Raw genomic sequence first — 21096 nt, 5'->3', positions numbered from 1 at the left:
ACCAGGGGCAGGTGGGACTCTATGGCCGCCTACGGGCCTGTGTCCCCAAGTGTTTCCAAAAGCACCAGCAGATGGTTAATGTTGGGGTGGGAGCTGCAGGACCCCAGGATTCTCGGGCGGGACCCCTGGAGAAGTTGCCGTGGGGGACTCGTCGTCCGCACGCCCTTCATGGTCTGGAAGTTACTGAGAGGGAGCTCAGCGTCGAGGAGGGGCCCCCAGCAGCAGATGGGCTGGGGTGTCTGTCTAACTGGGAACAAACTGGCCGGCAGGGTAGGGCACGTCCAGCCAACAATGCTGAAGCCGCGTGTGCCAGATGTGGCCGTGTGTCACCGCAGGTCCCCATGGCTTCCTGCCGTGCTCCGGGACTCAGGCGGAGGGCGCGCCGTCCTCCAGCCCCGCAGCACGTGGAGGGGGAGAAAAACAGGGGAGCTCCTGATGCCCATGAGCCAAGGCACAGACGGCTCCGGCGTGTCTGTCCCACGCCACCCCCACGCACACCCCGCGGAGGCTACGCCACGCGTCAGGGCCTCCGCAGCCTGGGGACAAGACCCCAGCAATTCTCCCCCCCACGCACAGGTGACCCCACCCCACCCCCGCGCCGGCCATCAACTTGAGCCCCCGGGGCAGTCCTGCAGGCGCCGGCTCCTCTCTGGACCTCAGAGCTCCCCAGTAAGCCCTTGGCCTCCTCCGGGCCACCAGAAACCCTCCAACCCAGGCAACACCTGTCACTGCGCCGACTCCAGGGCCAGCCTCCGGCCCTCGTCCTGGAGGGTCAGCAGCATGGGTACAGACGGGTACGCCCCGTCCAGGGCAGGCTGGCCCTGGGGCTTCCGGGACACCTACTTCCTGCCCCCGGCCCGCGTCACCAGCCACCGTGGCCCTGCCTCACTGTTGCCTTGGCTGGTCTCCCCCTCGGCATGAGTTCCCTGTGGCCGCTGCAGTCACTTACCACGATTAACACGACTTTATTACCTTACAGTTCCGGAGCTCAGAACTCCAGAATGGGGTTCACTGGGCTACACCAGGGTTGATAAGATAGGATGGCCTTCTTTCCGGAAACCCAAATGCGCTTCCTTGCCTCTCCCAGCTCCCAGAGGCCCCGGTCCTCCCCTCCCCACCCCTCCCCCACCTTCAAAGTCTCCACCCTGACCTGCATGCAGCCTCATGTCTTCCCTCCCTCGCTCTCCGGACTGCCCTGCACCCCCAGCCCCCAGCCCCGTAACCCCGCATAGCCCTTCCCTCGTCATACCTGTGCAACTCCCTGGGACGCAGACTACCAGACCAGAGTCAGAGGTGGGGATGGCCATTGTCCTACTGACCCCAGCCCACTCTCCCCACAAGTCGCACACATTACGACATAAGGTTGAAATCCAAAAAAGTGTCATCTAAATCCAATACGTTCAAAAGTCCCAAATCCCAAATCAACGCTCCCTCCTGGTATGTACTTCCTCTCCATCCGAGAACACGTCAAGAATAGTCATCTGCTCCCAAAATACAAGGTTGGAACAGGCACGTATTGATGGTTAGAGACATTCCCTTCAAAAATGGCGAAAATGAAGAGAAAAGGGAGCCACCCGCTCCCAACAATCTCCAAACCCAGCAGGCAGACAGCTTTACGTGTCCAGGCCTGCGCGTGTCCCTCTGTGGTCCCCTCTGCCCTCTGGGCTCGCGGACCACCCCTCCTCGTGTCAGAAGGGAGCGTGTCTGCAGCGAAGGGTTTGATCCGCCTGCTCCCCACCGGCAGCATCACGAGAGGTTCGGAAGTCCGCTTTTGCCTTTCCTGTCGGCGTCTCTCTGTCCCTCTCCAGCTGCCCTGTGCCCGCCGACTCAAGAACCCCGGGAGTCTCTGACCGCTGTCCCAGGGGCTTGCACAGCCTGACCTGTGTCCTCCATGCCTGTGTGTGTCCCGCACAGTCCTACCTCCACTCTGGGCTCTGCTGACATTGCTGCGGGTCCTGGGGTCACGCACTCATCTCTCCGGGGTGGGGGGCCTGGACGGTCGGAGGCTCTGCTCGTTCCTTCCAGCGCACCGCCCAGAGCCGTCCTGCCACACCTTGCTTCCTTTCCAGGGCTCGTAACCCACGTTCTGCACACACGTGTAACACAGCCACCGCACACGCACGCCCATGCGTGCACACACAGGCACAGAGCCTGCGAGCACACTCACACACACACACACTGCTGCGTGTGCACACACAAGCATCCACGTTGTCCAGACATACTCTGCAGCTTGTGCCCGAGTCTCTCACCTCTGCCTCTGGCTCCACGTGGCTTCTCCCGTCTGAACTCGCCTGCCTCTTTAATAAGGACACAAGCCCTTGAACTCAGGACCTACTCACATAATCCAGGATGGTCTCATCTCCATTACACCGGCAAAGACCCACTTTCTGAATAAGGTCCCCCACACAGGTTCTGGGACTAAGGGAAGGGACCCCTCTTTCTGTGGCCACAGTCAGCCTCCTACAGACAGTGTGCTGAACGCATCCGATGGAAATGTCCAGCACAAGCAAGGGTGTGGGAAGGCAGCTGCCGCTGTAGTAAGGAGGGCTGAGGGTTGTTTCTGGAGCTTGCGAGCCCTACAGGGCAGGGATGTGTCTTCCTCGACCACATGGAGACCCCGGACCCCCGTCTTCCGGGGCCTGACTGGCTGGACCCCTCTCTGCTCTCAGCGGGGGTTCAGTCTGGCTCCCTGAGGCTAGGGTGCTCAGGCTGCAGCCCTCCACCCCCACCTCGGCTGCCCACACCAGCGTCTCCCTTGAGGGGCGAGGGACGGGAGAGTAGTCCATGACTAGCACTCAGTCCTGCAGACCGGGCTGAACCCGGTGCACCTGAACCCATGCAGATGGAGGGAGAAGCAAGGCTTGAGAGGCGACGTCTGAGCGTCTCTCACAGGCAGGCACTGCAAGGACAGACGTCCCTGAGGAGGGCTGCCCTTCCCCCTCTCACAGCAGAGAGAGCTACTGCTCTGGGATTCTGAGGAGCAGCCCGCCGAGCCCGGTCACAAGACCACGGAAGTGGGGGCACCAGGCTGGCCCAGCCCCGCGTTGCGATCCCAGGCCTCAGGGCAGAGGGACAGAGCCACCTTGAGCCGATGTCTCTGGAGAGCCTAGTCTTGAGCTAAGCCATCACCCTGCAGCCCACACATGTGCTTGCGTGCCTCTGTGCAGCCGGTCCCGCAGCAGGGGCCTCCTCCCGGCCCACCCCACTGCCCTGGCTGGGTGGCCTGTGGGCAGAAGGGTGGGGAGGCAGTTCTGAGCAGAGGTTTCATTTTTTAAAAAAGATTTTATTTATTTGTTTCACACAGAGAGAGAATGCAAGCCGGGTGTGGACAGGCAAAGGGAGAGGGAGAAGCAGGCTCCCGGCTGAGCAGGGAGCCGGAAGCGGGACTCCATCCCAGGTGCCCTGTAGACGGAGGTTTCAGGTGCAGGACAGGCCTCTGCTCATTCTCTTGTCCCCTGGCCTGCTCCATGGGAAGACAGGCCGCGGGGAGCTGCTGCCTCTCCATCTGGTTCCCAGAGAGACGAGGGGCAGATCTGAACCCCGCCTGAGGTCTGAGGCCTGAGGCCGACTGAGGCCTGTCCTGCCCCTGAGGCCTGAGGCCGACTCTGCCAAACACAGGAGTGAGGAACAAACATTCCTCCGGAAACACTGGCATCTGTAGGCCCTTCGCTGCACAGCTTTGGGGTCCACAGAGAAACATGACGCACATGGCGCTGGCCGGTGGCTCTTGGAGAAGACGCTGTCTTTGTGTTACTCGACTTCGTGTTACTCGACTGCGACGAAGCCAGGACGGGTTCTTGCAATAAACCCGGAAAACAGGAAACACACCTAGTGCAGCCCTGGCTTCGGGAGAAGAGCTTTCCAAGCAAAATATAGCTGGGTAACTCCGTCGTCCCTGCATTTGTTAAGGAATCGCAGGAGGAAAATGCGCTCAGGAAGGAACGGGCAGACGCAGAGCAGAATCGAGAGGAAATGCAAGGAGCCCCGCAACCCCGGCATCTGCAAGATCAAACATTGAGACCATTTTCAAGAAATTACGAATAAAAGTGAAAAGGAAGACTCAGCATCGGGCAGGGCCTGGCACAGTCCCCAGCCTCCAGCCCGTCCGCTCAGGGTGACATCCCCAAACAGATGCTGTCCAAGCCACCTGAAAACAGGGGACACCCTGGTGCATGGGGCCTCTCTAACCCAGGGACTTTGCCATCATGGCTTCTCTCTGTTTTCGGCAACGACTGGAGCCTTGCTGAGCGGGGGCCGTGTCCGCCATCCTGTTATGAAGGAAACACGCCCGGGGAAGGGGTGTGAGCTGAGGCAGAGACAATAAACAGGGGTGTGCCAAGAGGGCAGCGGACACACAGGGTGGGGAAAGGTGCTGCCCACAGACTCCAGCATCCCCATCTGCAACAGCTTTCGGTCCACACCGGCCTCAGCTAGGCTCCCAGAGGCAGGATGGGGCAGGACCCAGGAGCCCTCTGCCCCTGCTCTGCTCAGGAGACCGTCTGTGGCCTCAGCCCCCTGGACCTCACCGGGAACCCGGCGTCCCACACATTTGTTTGGCCGGGCTGTGAACCGGTCTCATCCTAGGAGGGGAGATGCTTCTGGGAGCGAGGGTCACCTGAGGCAGGCTTCATGGCAAGCACAGGAAAGTCTGGGACTTGGGACCAGATCTGTTTCCAATCCTGGCTGTGTCACCTCCTAACTGTGTGGTTCTGGGCAGTCACTTCATTCTGAAGCTCACACCCTATGTGAGAAGCAGAAAGGCTAGGACGCCAGGCTCGGAACGCCACGGAGGGGAGAGATGTGCCCACGCTGACCTGCCCCACAGTGGCTCCTGAGAGGCCTCCGTAGGTGGTGGTGGCCATGGAAAAGCCACAGGGGATGGACGGTGGGATCACCAGCCACAGGCCCCTGGGCCCGTCCACGTGCATGCGGACGCGTCCCACTCCATCCCAGCCGGAGCCGCCACAGTGCCGGGCTGTCCTGTGCAGCCCTGGGGTCACAAGAGGGGTGCTTGGTTGGAAAGAAGGGGAGACCCCGGAAACCAGAGCCGCCTGACCAGAGGTGGAGCCTGAGCTGGCCCAGTTGCTGAACCAGAACGTGGTGGCACAGAAACCAGAGGACGCGATGGCACCCAGGGGTCAGGACGCAGGCGAGGAAACCCTGATCTCCAGCAGCAAGCAGCAGGGTCGAATACTGTGTGGAGAAGCAGAGACCACTCTGTCCCAGTGACCTGGGGCTCGGCGCTGGGCCAGCTCTGCTTCTCTGCCTGGAAAACAACGCGTAAATCTGTTTCATGTCAGCGACACAGTTTTAATATCCGTATTTTGCATAGCAAACCAGTCCCCTCTGCTTCTAATGCCTAACACAAAAGATAAACTCCAGTCCACTCTCGTCCAAATTATCATAAATTCTAGTGGAAGCAGATGGGATTTAGAAGAATAGGCTTTGCCATTTCCCGGGGCTCTCGTCCCCAAATGGTGGGTAAACACCCCCCAGCTGACTCACCGTGGGCCTTCCCTCGGGGCAGGAATGCCTCACCAAACACAGGGCCAGCCCAGTCCTGTCTGGAGTTGGGCTCCCTACTTCCTGTGCACACGACGAGGCCGGATGGCAAGGGGGCTGCATGTGGACACCCCCCCCCGCCCCGCGCCGAGATGCAAGGTCTCCCCGGACTCACTCCCCGTGTGGCTTAGGGTGGCTGGTCTCTGCCCGGAGGGACCAAGCCCCTCACACCGACCAGAACTGTTGGGGCCACACAGGCCTTGTGCGTTTCTTCCTGATGTTTGTCTATAATCACGTCCTGGAGGAACCCACATCTCGAAAACGTCCCGGTGCACAAAAGGCTAGAATGCCGCGTTGGCCCCAGGGCAGAGGGCGGAAAATGACAGCCGCCCCTGGGAGCTGTGCTGATCAGGGCAGCTCTCCACACCTTCAGGTGACCCCCAGGGATGCCACAGAGGTCACCTCACACAGTTGTGGGAAGCCCACTCCCCGCAGCTGGGATAACCCTCTTCAGCTCCTGAGGACAGTGTGTCTTCCAGGGATCCCGCAGGGCGAGAGCCTGGCCTCTGGTGCCAAGAAGGGTAAAGGCCCCGTGCACACTGGGGTGCCTGAAGGGCAGCTCATCTAGAAGGGAGCAGCCCCACTGGGCTGGGATGCCCCGGGGAGCGGGGATGTCTACACACAGGCCTAGGGAAGTGGGTGTTTGGCTGCAGAGTCTCAGCAAAGCCTGTCTTGGTGGGACAGGAGGGAAGCCAGGACGGGTGGCCAGTGTGGCTCAGCAGGACCCACCCCTGTCTGAGACTAGATCAGGGGCCTTCCCATGCCTTAGGGTTTGCAGTGACCCTTGACATATCTCCCGCACACAAATGTCTCAAGCTCAAGAGGGCACAAGGGGGACCCAGCTCTGTCCCTGGGCACCTGCCCCTTCCCAGCGTCATCCAGTCACGTGAACAAGAACTTCAGACACCATGGGCAGCCCTCTTCTCTCTGTGCCCAAGTGGACCAGCCCCAAGCCAGCCCCACCCCGGCCCTCTTGAAAGTGCTCCTGTCCCCCACCTCCCCTCCTTAGGCACCACCGGCCCAGCACCATGCCACGGCCAGCAGTGACCACGTCCACCTCTGCCCACCGCTGAGGGACAGGCTAGATCCATCTGCTTGTCTCCTACAACCTTAATCTTGTGGCCCAACTTCCTGTCTAAGTACTGGCACTGGTCCCTTTCCTTGTCAGCGTCTAAGTTCCAGACTCCCCGGAACACAGGAGGTCACTACCCCTCACCCGGGCCTACCGTCAGCCCCGGGGCAGGCACTTCCTCCCTCCGGCCTTCTGCCGTGGGGCAGGGGTGTAAGCTCACTGTGCTCGTTCTACACCAGGGTGGTCAGCCTTGTGCCCTGCAGTCCCACTCTCCAGGCCCTTCGCTCTTTCCTGCCCGACGTCGGCTGCTCTGACGAGCTTGCTGCAGAGGAGCACAGGAGCAGAGTCGGGCCCCACGTGCTCCTGCCGTTTCCCGCGCCTCCGCAGGTGCTGTGCGGCCGCCGCCCCAAGGCCCGAGCCGCGCAGGGCGCTCTGTCCTGCCAGCTTTGGCCTGGTCTTGTTAGACCCTGCCGCGGGGGCTGGGCCGGCACGGGGCTCACCTGCATTACCTCTTTTTCAGGAAGGGCAGCCCTGCTCTTCCCCTGGGGCAGAAACGAGGGCTTCAGCTCTCTGTGGCATATAACATGGGGTCTGGCAAAGCCCCGTCCACCCCCGTTGCGACCGTTCTCCACAGCTACACACCCTCCAGCGGTGGCCGTCCCCCATGCGCCCTGCAGGTGTGAAGGGGTCTCTCCGTCACTCTAGGTTGAATCCCTCTGATAACCATCATGTCTGAGGGTCATTCGTTGCTTTTGGCCCTTCTGCAAATCACCTATTTATATCATGTGCCCGATCGACACTGGAGTTTCTGTCTGTCTTACAGGCAGGAAGGAATTTCTCGTGCGTCCACTGTACTAGCTCCCGGCTGGTGTAGAAGCCGCAGACCCTGTCATCGTCTGTCTTGCTCAGCTGATGTTGTGGCAACACTTCCACAATCACCCTCTTGGGTCCCCATGAGGAAAGCAAGTAGGCCCCATCCTTACGTCCGCTTTGCAAAGGAAAAACCTGAGAACTGGAGATGCTGACCACCTGCTCCGGGTTCCCGGCCCGTCAGGAAGGGATACAGAGTTCAGACTCGGGCCTCCTGGTGCGACTCTGCTGGTCTCAGCTCTGGCCTGTCTCTTGGGACGCGACTACACGTCTGTCTCCCGTGCAGTGAGTACCCCAGAGCTCTGGGGCAGTGCTGGTGTCGTCACGTGAGCTGTCTGTAGGAGACGTCAGTGTCTGCTGAATTCGATTTTCAGCATTCTGAAGGAGGTATTCATCACACTTCAGTGAAGCCGCTGGAAAAGGTTCTGCCTGGTGCCGTGGGACGGGCTAGACCAAGGGCTTCACTTCTCATTCTGGTATGGCAGCCTCGGTGACCTGTCAAGCAGGCTGAAGCCACCCTGTGGCCTACCCCAGGGTCTGTGCCTCCACCTTCCCTGGGGAGCCTGGGCAGTTCCGAGTGCCAAGGACCCTCCCCAGACAGGACAGGGTGTACCTGATCTGACCTCCAGCCGAGTGCCAAGGACCCCTCCCCACAGGACAGGGTGTACCTGATCTGACCTCCAGCCCTTTAGGCAAGGCCTTGGAGCAAGCTGCTTTGCTTTGTAGCGTGGCTTCCCTGGGACCCCTTGCCCAGAGTGCAGTCATCGGGGTGGGTCCTGACCCCGTGTCAGGGCGGGGGCGGGGGGAAGCCACGCCCGCCAGGACCTACAGTGTGTGCAGGGCCGGTCAGCTCAGACTCTTCACACTCACCAGCAGAGGCCGGCTGGGCATGGCTCTGATGGGAGAAAGGGAACCTCGGGACACACGTGAGCCCTGTGGGGCTCCTGAGCCAGGCAGAGCCACGGCTGCAAGTGAGGGCGCAGGCCTGTCTGGGCCTCACAGCCAAAACCAGCTTTCATGTCCTGTTTTCTCCAAAGGTTGGCTCTTAAAAGTAGGGTCACCTCCCGGAAAGCAAATGTTTTCCACGGTGCTGACAAAATGAAATAATGAGTCTGGCGCTCGGGCCTGCGCCTGGCCTGGTCGCTGGCCGCCAGACCCGAGGGTGGGCCCGGGAACGGGGGTGGAGAGGGGGGCCGAGCACAGAGCCAGGCCCCAGCAGAGCTGCGTGAGGCACTGGTCAGACTCTTGCTAAAGAGGTTTAAATAATAATAAAAAATAAAAAGCCTTCCAAGAGGAAGAAGGGACTGAACCAAGAGAAATCTAGACAAAGTCAATTTTGTCGGTCCTTAGCCATTTAGAGAAAAAGAAACAGGAAATCCAAGGGACGAAGAATAAAAATACTTCCGAGCCAGAGTAGCCACGTTCAGTGTTTCTGCCAGGAGACCTCTGAGGGGCTGCTGTCAGCCAGCAGCACACACATGGCGACAGAAGGGCAGGCTGATGCCCCTTCGGCCCCACAGGGAGCCCGGCTCAGCCGTCCCACTCGGCCCTGCGGGCAGTCACCCCGGGCTGGCCCGCCCAGAAGCACTGGGGCAGCAGAGAGAAGGCCAGAGCTGCAGTCCTGGCTGGGTCCTCCCGTCTGGGGCTATAATTACACAAGGTGGCCCAGAGGGGTCCAGGACGGTGAACACCGCAGGGGCGATGCCTGACCCCCCGCCCGTGCAGGGCCCTCCTCAGCCTCCCCGAGGCACGTGTGTCCCCTCTCCCGCCACAGGGACCATCTGATGCGCACAGCAGGTGCCGACCCAGGGCTGCTCACCGTGGCCCAGGCGCTATTCTAAGCTCGTCACATTTGTCTACTTACCTAGTTCCCACCAAAGCTCCACGGGGCATGGCCAGGCTAAGTACAGTACCCAGGTCTGCACCACGACTTGGCCCAGGGCCCACAAATGGAGTCACAAAGCTACAGCACCACCTCAGGTTGGACAGAGCTTGCCCTCAAGGGAGTAACAGTTGCAGTGGTGGGCCTGCCCGAGAAGCTCCCGGGCCTGCGGGGCAGGTCTCAGGGTGGGGGGAGCACTTGGGACGTACTCCTCCCTTGCATGTCCCACAGCGGGCGCTGGCCAGGCCAGAGAGCCGACAGACCCGGGAGTCCAGAGCCCGGGACACCGGGGACAAGCCCCTGGGCCACCAAGCCTCAGTACTGCCTAGAGGCAACCCTGCCCTGAGCACTGCCCACACCTTGAGGCAATGCTTCCTGAGGGCATGTGCTGGTGGCTGCCCCGAGAAGCAGCCTCGGAGACAGTGCTGTCCATGCAAGGGACTGGAGACATACCTGTGAGCAAAGTGGGGGCCAAGAGGGGTGTGGAGCAGGGTTTCAGAGGGCCCAGAGAAGGGAAGATCTTTGTGGGGCAAGTGGCGAGAGTCCTGGGGGGAGTCTCTGAGGTCACGTTTTCCCAAATCAGCCAACCCCACTGGTTCTGTGATGTCTCTGCTGCCCCGCCGAGAGCTCTGCTCCTGGCCAGTCCCCCCTCCGTGGACGCACATACTGATACACACAGAACAGCTTTCTCGGGGCCTGCAGGCCTGAGCAGGCCCCTCAACTACTAGACAAATGTCCGAGCACCTGCCAAGGACCCAGACGTCATCCCCAGACAACACCCTGGAGCCCCACAGCCAGAGCCCAGAGAGGAAGGCTGAAGGCGGTATGGGAATCGGACCTGGGCCAGAGCCCCCTGCTTCACTACAGGCTCCTGCGGACCCTGGACAGGTCCCTGCCTTTCAGGAACAGTTTCTGAAGCTGAGCTCGCAGAGCTGTTTGGGGCCAAAGGAGACCAAGCTGGCACATCATTCTGTAAACCCGCCCTGGCTGCCGTTGGCGCAGAAGGGCCATCTCATACCCCCTTCTTCACCCTGGCTGGTCCTGCTCACAGTGTTGACTTGGGCCAAAGTCAGATTTCTTTCTCTCTTTCTTTCTTTCCTTCTTTCTTTCTTTCTTTTAAAGATTTTATTTACTTAAGAGACAGAGCAAGAGTGAGCAGGGGTTCAGGGTGGGGAGAAGCAGGTTCCGGGCAGGACCCTGGGATCTTGACCTGAGCCGGCAGACGGAGCCCCCTGGTGCTTCAAATCCCAATTTCTTTAGCCAAAACCCTCCTCCCCTCCTCCAGCCCCCATGTCAATCCACCTGCTTCCAAGAGATGAAAGCTGCCTGCTTCCGAAGTAAATAATATACTTAAGTCAGCCTGCTGAAGAACGCGAGACGGCTGCCAACCTGCCCAAGCCCTCACCGCAGGAAGGGCCTCGTGGCCACGGGACAGCCAGCCAGTTTCTGTACGAGCTCTGGGCGGAGATGACGGGATGAAGGTCTGACGTTAGAAGGTCATGGGGCCTCGATGTCCCGAACCCAGAGGGCTGGTGGGCGGCCTGAGACAAGGGTCCTGGAGGAAAGCTGCCGCCTCCACAGGGGACAAGCTGACAAGCCCTCCCTGGCCCTCGCTGTGGTCCTATGTCAAGTGAACTTGCCTTGTTTCCAGATATCATCTGCCAGCTCCCCAAACACGCACTGGGCAGCTACGTGCTCAGCTGGTCAGACACGCTACCTGGCCAGACATGAAGAATTCTGAGCAAACCAGAGCCCCCACCCCACCCTTGCCTACCAGGGACTCCAGCAACAGGGTGACATCACAGCTGAAACCGAGCGCCCAAGCGGGGAGGTGGGGTTGGGGCCTGAGCTGTGAGCGTGGAGATGGGTGGGGGTGAGTCGGGGTTCCCTCCTCTAGGAGATGAGCTGCCTCTGGGTGGCTGTGAGGTCTTCCCCAGGGAAAGGTCCAGGGCCAGCATAGTCTTGGCCTCTAGAGTCGCATCAGAGCCGGCCTCCTGACAGCCAGGAGCCCGGAGCCCAACGGGGGGCTCAGTTCTGTCCTTCTCAGCCTACCTTTTCCATGGGCCTCTTCCTCTTGAACAAACTACATCTTCACTCAGAGTCTGCATGCTGTGTACTGCGTTTGGAATTAAGCACATTGCTATTATAGATAAATTATATGTGGCCAAGTGGAAAACAAGCCCAGTCCAGGGCCTGCCGAGTCACTCCCATGCCCAGTCCCACCAAGCTGAAAAGCAACCCCCCAGACCTTGTGTGCCTGCTGTCCTCTGTATGGGAGCAGCGTTCCTTCTGGCCGGGGTTCTGGGCTCACATGCGGGCTCCCTGCATCCGCACGCTGGGCCCTGCTCCCCCACCTCCACCCTGCCACTCAGTGACCCTGAGAAGCCCCGGTTTCCCCATCCGTGCCCCTGAAGCCTGGAGCACAGTGACTGACATAGCCCCTGTCCTCCGCAGACATCTCAGTCCTGGGACTCTGAGCTGGAGCCCTTCCAGCAGCAGTGCCCCGTGTGTGTCCTGGAGGTCTAGGTTGTTCTGTACCTGTGTCCTCGAAAGTGAGTCCGGGGAGGGATGGGCTAGATAGCCGGAAAGGACCAGGGGCCACAGAGGACGGGAAGGCAAGGCCTCTGGAATTTCCTGGAGGCCCCAGTGATGGCTGCTATCCAGAGGGACTTAGAAAAATCAAGAACTCATGGAGTTATTGCCTCAGTAGTGAGAAGCAGTGGGGCACTTCCAACTGCTGGCCCGGGTGAAGCTGACCAGGACCCTCCGTGTCCACTCAGACCTGCCCACGTTTTCCTGTGGGCCTGGGCAGGGGTGGTCAGTGGCCTGTTGTCATGGACATCGGTTGTTAAATCAGCTCCCCACCACGGGTATTTTCCAGCCTCGATCATGGGGTGCAGGCTGCACCAGGCCGTAAGCAGACTCCTCCCTGGATGTGATTACGGGTCAGATCTCTCCTAAACACAAGGACAGAGATGGCGTGGCACGAGTGTCCTAAGCCTTCACATCACTGTCCGGCAATGGAGGTGTCACTAACAAGCCACCTACCTGGAAAGTAGGTGCTCTGTAAGTACACTCTCCCAGATATGGACCCCAGCCCTGGTCCTGTGTGCTATTTGACACCTTCGACAAAAGGGTCTCCGTTCAGAAATGGGTCCTCTCACCAGCTGGTACGTCACCATTAGAGACTCATTCCTTTGTCTGAGTTATGTCACTAATATTTCCCATGAAATTCAAGTATCTGGACGTGGAGGGCACCACTGTGTTTTGAGGCACCAGCCCTTCTGTGGGCTTCGTCTGGCTAACATCAGGCCACAGCGAGGGAACCACAGCAAAGACAGACAGAATGGCACCGTGGGCAGGAGGAAGCCCAGAGTCCATGCAGAAAAGAGTGACTATAGTAGACACATTTAAAGTCAATAAAGAGACCCCCGCCGGAGCAGGAGAGAGGTGGGAGTCAGCCGTGGGCCCCCCGGCCAGCCAGACTGGCAGAATTGGCAGCACCACGCACCCGGTCCCCAGCCTTCACGCCAAGGCATCTGTGGGGTCCAGAGCTGCCAAGACTCCCCAGGGACCCTCACTCGGCTGAAGGGAGGTCACAGCCCATGTGGCACAGCCACAGAGGCCTCCAGCCACCGCTGCGTCTCTCAGCACCATGTCCATGAGCACATCTGCGGGGCCCGTGGGGAGGCTCCCTGATGGCCAGAGGAGGGCGGGCCACTCTCACTGTGTTCAGGGTCTGCGGCAGCCAAAGTAAACTCACGTATGTGCTGTTATGTAACCTGCTCAGCCCAGCTGCCGCACTTGCCTTCTGGACAGCGGGAGACGTGCTCACACACCGTGTGCACCTCTACCTTCCCCGGTAGACAGGGTGGTAGGGGGGTCACCCCTCTGACCCTCTTGTGTGAAGGGGTTCAGTCCTTCTCTGGGTTTGGTGCAAGGACGTGAGGCTGCTAGTATCCACAGTCCTGAGAGGCAACCACCACGGCCAGCAAAGGCCCCTACGCCCCGGAGGGAGCTGGCAAGGGAGTGTGCAGGGTCCCCAGGCAGGGCTGAGGGGCCAGTCCCAGAAGGCCCAAGCCCACGCCAGCCAGGCCAAACTTGAGACAGGGTCCTGATTTGCTCCGCCCCCTCCAAACCCCGGTGAGACCTGCGGGCAGCCGCATGGCGAGAGCGCCCACCCACGTGAGACAAGACAGATGGACAGAGAGCAGGATGCCCAACCAGAGCCGGTCACTCATCTGGGTCCTGACCCGCTGTCCTAAAACCATTTTTCAGTTCGGGTGAATAGGACTCTTGACTCACGAGGACAAATTTGGGCCTTTGTGCCTCCTCATGGCAGCTCCTACCCTACCCGGCCCCCGCACAAGGGCCTCCAGCGTGGTTCCACCAGCTGGGCCCCTGAGTCTGTCCACTCGGCCTCAAGCGGACGCGGTCTGGCAGAGGGAGAACTGTGGGAGGGAAGCTGACCCCAGCCCTGCCCCGCCCTGCCCCCACAGTCCAGCCCCGCCCAGTGCCCACCCCCGGCCCGCAGCAGGGAGGGCCTCAACACTCTTTACTGTGGAGGCCAAGAAAAACAAGGCTGTACCCACCTCGAGTCTAGCCCCGACATAAGTGCTGCCTTCTTGATGTTCCCGATTACCACAAAACATTTCTTGGGTTCTGACCTACTCAGGTTAGTTCTTCAAACAGTCTCTCTCTCAAACTCCTGGACTGGAAAAGGGCGTTTTGTCAAATAGCAAAAAACTTAGTTGAGCTTTACTTTCTTTTTGTTACACTAACCACGTTTTGCTATTTTCTCCCATGTCTCACCTGACTTCAACTCCTCCGAGGTCATAACTTCCACAGATGATCCTTGTCAGTCGGGAAGATCACCTGAGCAGTCTCCCCTAGACTCAGCTGCCTCCGTCTTTCCTAACTTCCCTACACACTCCCCAACTGACCAATGTTGACCCGAGTAGGTAGGGACAAATCTACGCCCCTATTCAGCAGGAAGAAGTTACAGAAGATGAGACCTTCCACCTTCAACAACCTTAAAGATTTAAGGGTCAAATTATTCAGGGGGAAATGTGGAGGCCGAGAAAATTAAGGCCATCCCACCTCAAGTTTAGCCCATGCGGGGAAACAGAGGCAGAAGAAAATCATTAAAATTCCTCACCTACTGACAAGCCCTTGAAACAGACAGAGTGGCTCTCCCCTGGGGACTCAACTGCCCTTACCTTGAGGTTTTGCTAAGGACAATCCTAGCCTGACCGACCCCCTACCCCGACAGGTCCAACCAGGACCCTGTAAGTCTACTTTAACAATTCCTTTATCTCTAAACCTCCAAGATCGTGTCGAGAATCATTCCCAAGCATATGGCACACTGATAGACATCTAAAGGGTCTCACGAGAAGATTTTTATTATTGGTAATGAATAACCTTTCTCCCAACAGCAGCTAGCCCCTCAAGGTCCTAGAGACCTCGCTTCCAAAAATCCTTGGAGACTTACGTCACCCATAATCCCCTTTGTCCTCACCCACCCCCAAGTCCACCCTACGCTGCCTTTAAAAACTCTGACTGTAATCTGGTTCGGGATCCAAGTCCCTACTCTGTGTCGGGTACACTTGGGCCCAAGCTTAAGCTTGTCAAATAAACCCTCGTGTGATTGCATCGGTGTTGGCTCCTTGGTGGCTTCTCGGACACGAAGACTCGGGCATAACACTACTATCTGGGGCTTCAGCTCTGAGAGTCTGGCCTCTCCTGCCTGAGGATTCTTTGAACTCTTCCTTCCCGAGCCCACAGCGTCTGGCGGAACCCAGTGCCCATGGGGTCTGTGAGGTTGAGGCTGGGAGAGCTTGGGCCTTCTTCACTGCAGGCCTGGAGCACATGGGCAGTGTGTTCGGGGAACGGCCCGTCCCACCTGGAAGGCCCTGGGTCAGGGTTCGCATGCCCCCCTCAGACGCAGCCTGGCCCACGGTCCTCCCCAGTCCGCCTGTCCCCGGCCAGCACAGGAGTATTTGAGAGCTCATGGTGTGCCCTAGGCCAGAAGTAAGCACAAAGAGGTACTTGTATAAAAACCTCCACCCTTAAAAAAAAAACCCAACTCTCCCCCATTGGCATAACCTCAAGGGCCACAAGATGACCATGGCCCAGCATATCTTCTTGGAGGCCCCCCTGAACCAGGTCCCCAGCAGACCAAGAAACCCAACAGAACCTCAGCTTCTGACTCACAGAACCACCTACAGCCAAGTCAGCTGTACGGGGCCAGGTCTTCAGGCATTGCTGGCTCCCCGCTTCTCCTGCTCTCCACCACGTCCACCCTCCTTGAGTCTCCTGCCCAGAGGAACCTAGGCAGAGACACCATCTCACCCGAGTGGGTCCCGGGCAGGCCCAGTGGAGCGTGAGGCCCCAGCAGGAAGGCCAGCAGGTGACCATGGGAGGACCAGGCCAATGGCCTGGGGGCCACCCCTCCCTCCCGCTGTGATCCAGCCCTTCTAACCCTGCTGACATCCCCTCCCTCAAGGCCTCCCCAGCACTCACAAAGAAGCTGCTGTTGTTCCACTTAGTACCAAAGAGCAAACATTTATTCAACAAACATTAAATACTTAGCATGTGAGAAAACAAAACAGTAACTCCCTCGCGGTAAGAGCTGATGTGTGCAGAGCTGGGCGCCGTGAGCAGTGTCCGAACCCCAGTCCGCCCAACCCCACTGGGCTGCAGGAGGCGCAGGGCACGTCCCAGGACACTAAGGGCCCGGGACAGCCCCCATCCCGCCCAGAGGGTCCCAGGAGGGGTCTGCACCCAGGATCCATGCTCCGTTCTGGCCGGAAAGCGGGTGGGCACTGGAGGGACGAAGGGAAGCAGACCCAGAAGCCAGGATGCTGGCCGGGGTCAGAGGGGGCAGCGTTCGGCTGGAGAAATGAGGATTCGGGGAGCTTGGGGACACGTGTTGTTGTCAGTAATTACCAGGATACGGAGCTGGGCTTTAATCCCAGACAGGAGCCGTCAGAGACCCTTGGGAAGGGCAGGGGCAGGAAGAAAATGATCGCTGAGGCCAGTGAGTCTTCAGTGGAGGGTGGAGGGTGCCCTGGAGGGAGGCAGTCGGTGGCAGCCAGTCCAGGCCAAAGAGGTGCGGTCAGAACTGCAGACACGGGAAGGAGAGGTCAGAGCAACTTTAAAACCAAGGCTGAGGAACACAAAACTTCGTTCGTTAAGGGCAATTGTACATTAATCTTACTCTGAATCATAATGTTAGGAGAAGGCAGACGAGAGAAAAGACAGGGAGAGAGACAGCAATGCTCTCAGGAACCAACCCCTCCCGCCTCTACAGCCCCTGGGGAAAGTGGGGGAGGTCCCTGAGAGGCAGTGTCTCTGCCCGAGTCCCCGGGAGTGTGGGCACGGGTGGCCACCTGCCCGCTCTGTCCCCTTCCACGGCAGCCCCCAAGCCCGTTACCTTCGATGCTCCTTTTTCCCCAGAATCTTCTACCACTGAGCTTAGAGCCCACCCTCCCCACACATCACAACCCATTTGAATGTACCTTAAAGAAAGTCAGTGTTTTTCATGGACATTTTGGCAGCACCTAGAGAGCTCCTGACATACAGTAGAAGCTCGAGCAATATTACCAGTGAGTGAAGCACAAGGCAGGGGAGCCTGCCCTAGAGGGTATGGGGCCTGTGATCCAGCTGCAGGAGTCAGGGTGGTGCGGCCCCGGCCCACGGGGCAGTGCTCAGCGCCCAGGGCAGCCCCACGAGCAGATGGAACCCTGGCTCACGGCAGCTCTGAAACGCACGTTGCGGGCGATGCCAGGAGCTGGTCACGCACATTTAAGAAGTGAAACCGGATCCCTATCTTCAACCAAACACAAAGAAGATTGCTTCCAGATGGACAAGCACTTGCCTGTGAGAGGCAAGACTGAGTATCCCAGGGAGCCCAGGAAGGGCTGGTGAGGGCGAGAAAGGGGAAATCACAGAGGGAAAAAGGCCGGCGATTCTGCTGCATCCAAGTAAGACTCCATCAGAGACGACAGGCAGATCCTGAGCTCGGAGGGAAATGCCTGCAGCCCCACAGATGAGGCAGGGGCCCCACAGAGACACCGCCGGGGAACGGCTCAGGGGCCTCGGGACCGAAGGGAGCGGGCGTGGCCAGGAGTGTGAGTCAAGGCCGCACTACATCGGCGGTCAGGGAGACTGAAAGTTGAGGCCACAGCGAGAGCCCGTGTCGTACTCACCCACTAACAGGAATGGCCAGAGCACAGTGCGAGGGGTCCCGGGCCCAAGCACCCTGCCCCCGACCCCGCCGGTGGGTGGGAGCCCAGGGGACATTCCCGTCCACGTCAGTCCTCACGCTTGCACATGTGACAGCTTTTTAATAAATAGAAAATTTCATTCTTCTGGTTAGAGAAAAACAAGTTGAAGGATAGGGTTCAGAGCAACGGACTCTAGATTTAAGGTGGGCTTTTCTTGAAGATGAGGATTGTGTCGTATTTATATATTCTCGGTACTTGCTGCGTAATAGAGACATAATAGAAAAGAATGGAGAATAAATTTCCCAAAAGCCCAAGGGTCTGAGGGGAGTGGAGGCCGGGACGCCACGGTCACCAGGCGTCTGAGGGGGCCTCTACGCGAGGGCACAGCTGGGCACCAAGGCAATGTGGGCAGCTCTTAGGGATTGAGGGGAGCTTTGGGGGAAGAAAGGCATTTTCCTTAAGCAGCAGGAGTGAGCCTTAGGGATATTTTGAGGACGGCGAGGAGCCAATAGTCCTCTTTGCAAGTGAGGAGAGAGTATTAGAACTCTGTTCACCACCAACCCGTGCAGAGGGTGACACCCGTGCAGAGGGTGACACCCGGGCCCGCGGCTCCCGCCACTCGTGGGAGAGAACAAACTGCAGGGACTCGCGTCGCTGATTCTCTGAGAACAAGTCTCTGGACGGGTCCCAAAGGCCCTGGACAGTTCCTTCATATATCCCAAATCCTGGCACTCCCAGCAACATAAGGGCACAGGGGACCCCACTCCTGCCCCAGGGTAGAGCCCCCTCTCGACACTTTGGGGACCAGAGCAGGTACCAGCCAGCAAAGGGGGAGGCCCGTGGCGGGCTTGTTGCAGGGACAGGAGTAGGGAGCTCTCAGAGGAGGTATGGCAGGAGTTGGCAGAGACAGGGTGAGGACCAGGTCCTGCCAGGCCCCCTGATGTCCCTACTGCTCACTGGAGGGACCTGACAGGCACTGGACTGCATCCAGCCTTGCCTCCCACGGGCCTCTCTTGACCCTAGCCTCGGCAGGCAGCGGCCCCCACGGCCGCAAAGTCATCCAGGTCCAACATCCTGGGAAGAAGGCAGGACCAGCAGGGCAGTCACAGGGTGTGGTGGTTGGTGGTTGGGGGGAGGGGAACAGGACGGGAAGTAGGGGAGAAGCAGCAGGACAGCAGGTCCCCTCCGTGCCCACGGGTCCCTCAGAGCAGGGCCGCAGGCAGGTCTGGGGCCCCCACAACCTCCGGCCCCCGGGACTGAGGACCAGAGTGCGGGTGACTGACGTCGCCCAGTAACACGGCCAGCGGCTCTCACGCATACTTGTGAAAGGAGGTCTTTAATCATTAAAGCAGGCCAGCCAGAATCAAGGGCATGAGAAGGGGTAAGAGGAAGAAACAAACCCAAAGTTAACAAGAAGTGGTGAGGAAAGAGGGAACAGAGAAAGTGGGGGTGGGGCTGAACATCTGAGTCTCCAAGTGGCCTCTGGTGGCCAGACCTCGGGGAACGTGACAGTGACAATGAGCGTAGTGCAGCTAGGACAGGAGCACCGTGTGTCTTGTAAGCATAATGATCTGCTTGTGACATTTTAAAAGATCTCTTATTTTAGGTCACATTGGAGAAAAACCTTTTTGTTGGTGTCCTCCACGCGCAGGCGTCAGGGGCACGAGGACAGAGGGCCAAGGATCCACAGGACTAACCCAGCCAGCCCCTGGGCCTCCTCCCCAGGTGGACCTCCGCCCCACTCAGAGAGGCCGGGCCTCCTCCTCTGCAGGCAGAGTCCGAGCTGGGCCTCCGTCCCACCCTGAGCCGAGCCTGCTTTCCCACGTCCTGTGGCCTTTGGGTGTCGGGGGTCCCTGGGTGCAGCCCCCAGCAGTCGCTTGCTCCAGACCAACCCCCGGAAAACACCTGTGCCCTGGCTCCCGGCCCCAGCCCCTTAGCACGCGGCCAGCCTGCTCGGGCTCTCCTCTCCCAGATGCTGGGCGTCCCCTCAGCCGGCCCCGGCTTCCACCGGCGCTGCCAGCCCGACCATGCCTCCTCCCTCAGCCTCGCCTGATCTGCCTCTGGGCCCAAGGGCACCCTCCCCAGTCACAGCCCCCAAAACATAGGCCTACTTCCTGAGCCAAGCCCAGCTGCTCTGACCGTCCCCATCTGGGCCCCAAGTCATGCTGACTTCAAGGTCGACCCTCTGGTCTTGCTCTGGCTTCCATGCCCCAAAGCATCCCAGCGCACCAGGGAGCCCCTTCCAGAGCCAGGTGTCCCACCTGCCTGCCCCTGCCCACGGCACACCCTCTCCAGAGACCTGCTGGGAGCCTCCCCACCCGGTGAAACTTCACGCCCACGGATGAGGTCAGACTGGCCTGGGTCTGAGGAGAGCCCAAGCTTCATGCGTTCTACCACTTGTAAAGGCCTGAGGAGCCCAGCCCGCCTCCTCCTTACCCCTCACCCGCTAGCCCTCCAGACAGCGTCCACAGCCCCCTCCTGTGTTTGCAGCCCCCGGGCCCTCGTCCGCTGGCTTCACTCCCCACCCCCGTTCCCGGACGGCTGCTCCCCTGTACCCGTCTCAGCTGGGTGCTCCCTGACCTTGCCCGATAGACACACGCCCTGTCGGGTGGCTCCTGGCGGCGCTGCCGGAGCCCCTCCTTCTGAGGCCCCTTCACGCAGAGTGGGCAGTGGGAAGACATCCGGGACCAGGACACAGTGTGTCCCCAGTCCCGTGCCCAGCCGACCGCACCACCCGTGAGTCCCGGGAGCGTGCGCCGACCATCTGGATGTCCCAAGCCCGTCAGCCCTGCGGGTCAGCCCCGCAGACACCTCTCCTCGACCCTCCAGGACCCAGGTTCCCAGCTGGGCACAGAGGGCAGGACACCCCCCCCTGAGGTCAGCCCGATGTCCACCTGCACCCTTGGTCCTGTCCCCCTCCGGCACAAAGCCCCCAGGCCGTGGCTGATGGAGGCAGCGCGGACGGTGAGGGCGGGAGAGGGGAAATGTTGGAACTTCATGTGGGGCTCTGCTCCCAAGTTCCCAACAACGTCAGGAATGTGGGAGGCCTGGGGTCAGAATGTAAACAAGGCTTCTCACAGAATCCGTGAGGGCAGTGGCCTCACCGTGAACTGCGGGGTGTCCCTGACGCCTCAGACGACGGACCACGTGTGTGTCTTTTCGGTCTCGTGAAAACACGACAGCTTCGCTCTTACTAATGTGAGGTTCGTGTCTGAAGCCAACGACTGTCAAGTTCCAGAAAAACTGTCTATTTATCATCTTTCTGCCTGTGTTTCTTCTCTCCTGACGAGCGTGGCTTGGAAGACACAGACCACCTCGGTCGACAGCACCGCTGTGACTTCCTTCTCTGCCCCAGCCGGGGGACAGCGGCCCCAGTGCCAGGGGCAGACGGGATGGGCAGCCCAGAGGCGGGGGAGATAGCGAGGCGATGGCGCTCCAAGGCCCACGGCCCGCGGGAGGGAGAGGCGTCACGCACATTTCCA

The 21096-nt window shown here is 59.7% G+C and overlaps 1 long non-coding RNA gene across 1 annotated transcript; it reads right to left on the bottom strand.

The window, feature by feature from the left end:
• Positions 1 to 3262: 3262 nt before the first annotated feature.
• Positions 3263 to 15728, bottom strand: LOC309851001. The gene is made up of 3 exons (XR_014304581.1): positions 15600 to 15728; positions 4616 to 5266; positions 3263 to 3999 (listed from the first exon to the last, which is right to left on the bottom strand). It is a non-coding gene; the product is annotated as an uncharacterized lncRNA (long non-coding RNA).
• Between the last annotated feature and the right edge of the window lie 5368 nt (positions 15729 to 21096).

Source organism: Mustela nivalis (assembly GCF_964662115.1).
Source record: "Mustela nivalis genome assembly, chromosome: 17".
Taxonomy (NCBI): domain Eukaryota; kingdom Metazoa; phylum Chordata; class Mammalia; order Carnivora; family Mustelidae; genus Mustela; species Mustela nivalis.
Note: the sequence above shows the minus strand (reverse complement) of the source record. Positions and strands in the feature narration are given on the sequence as shown.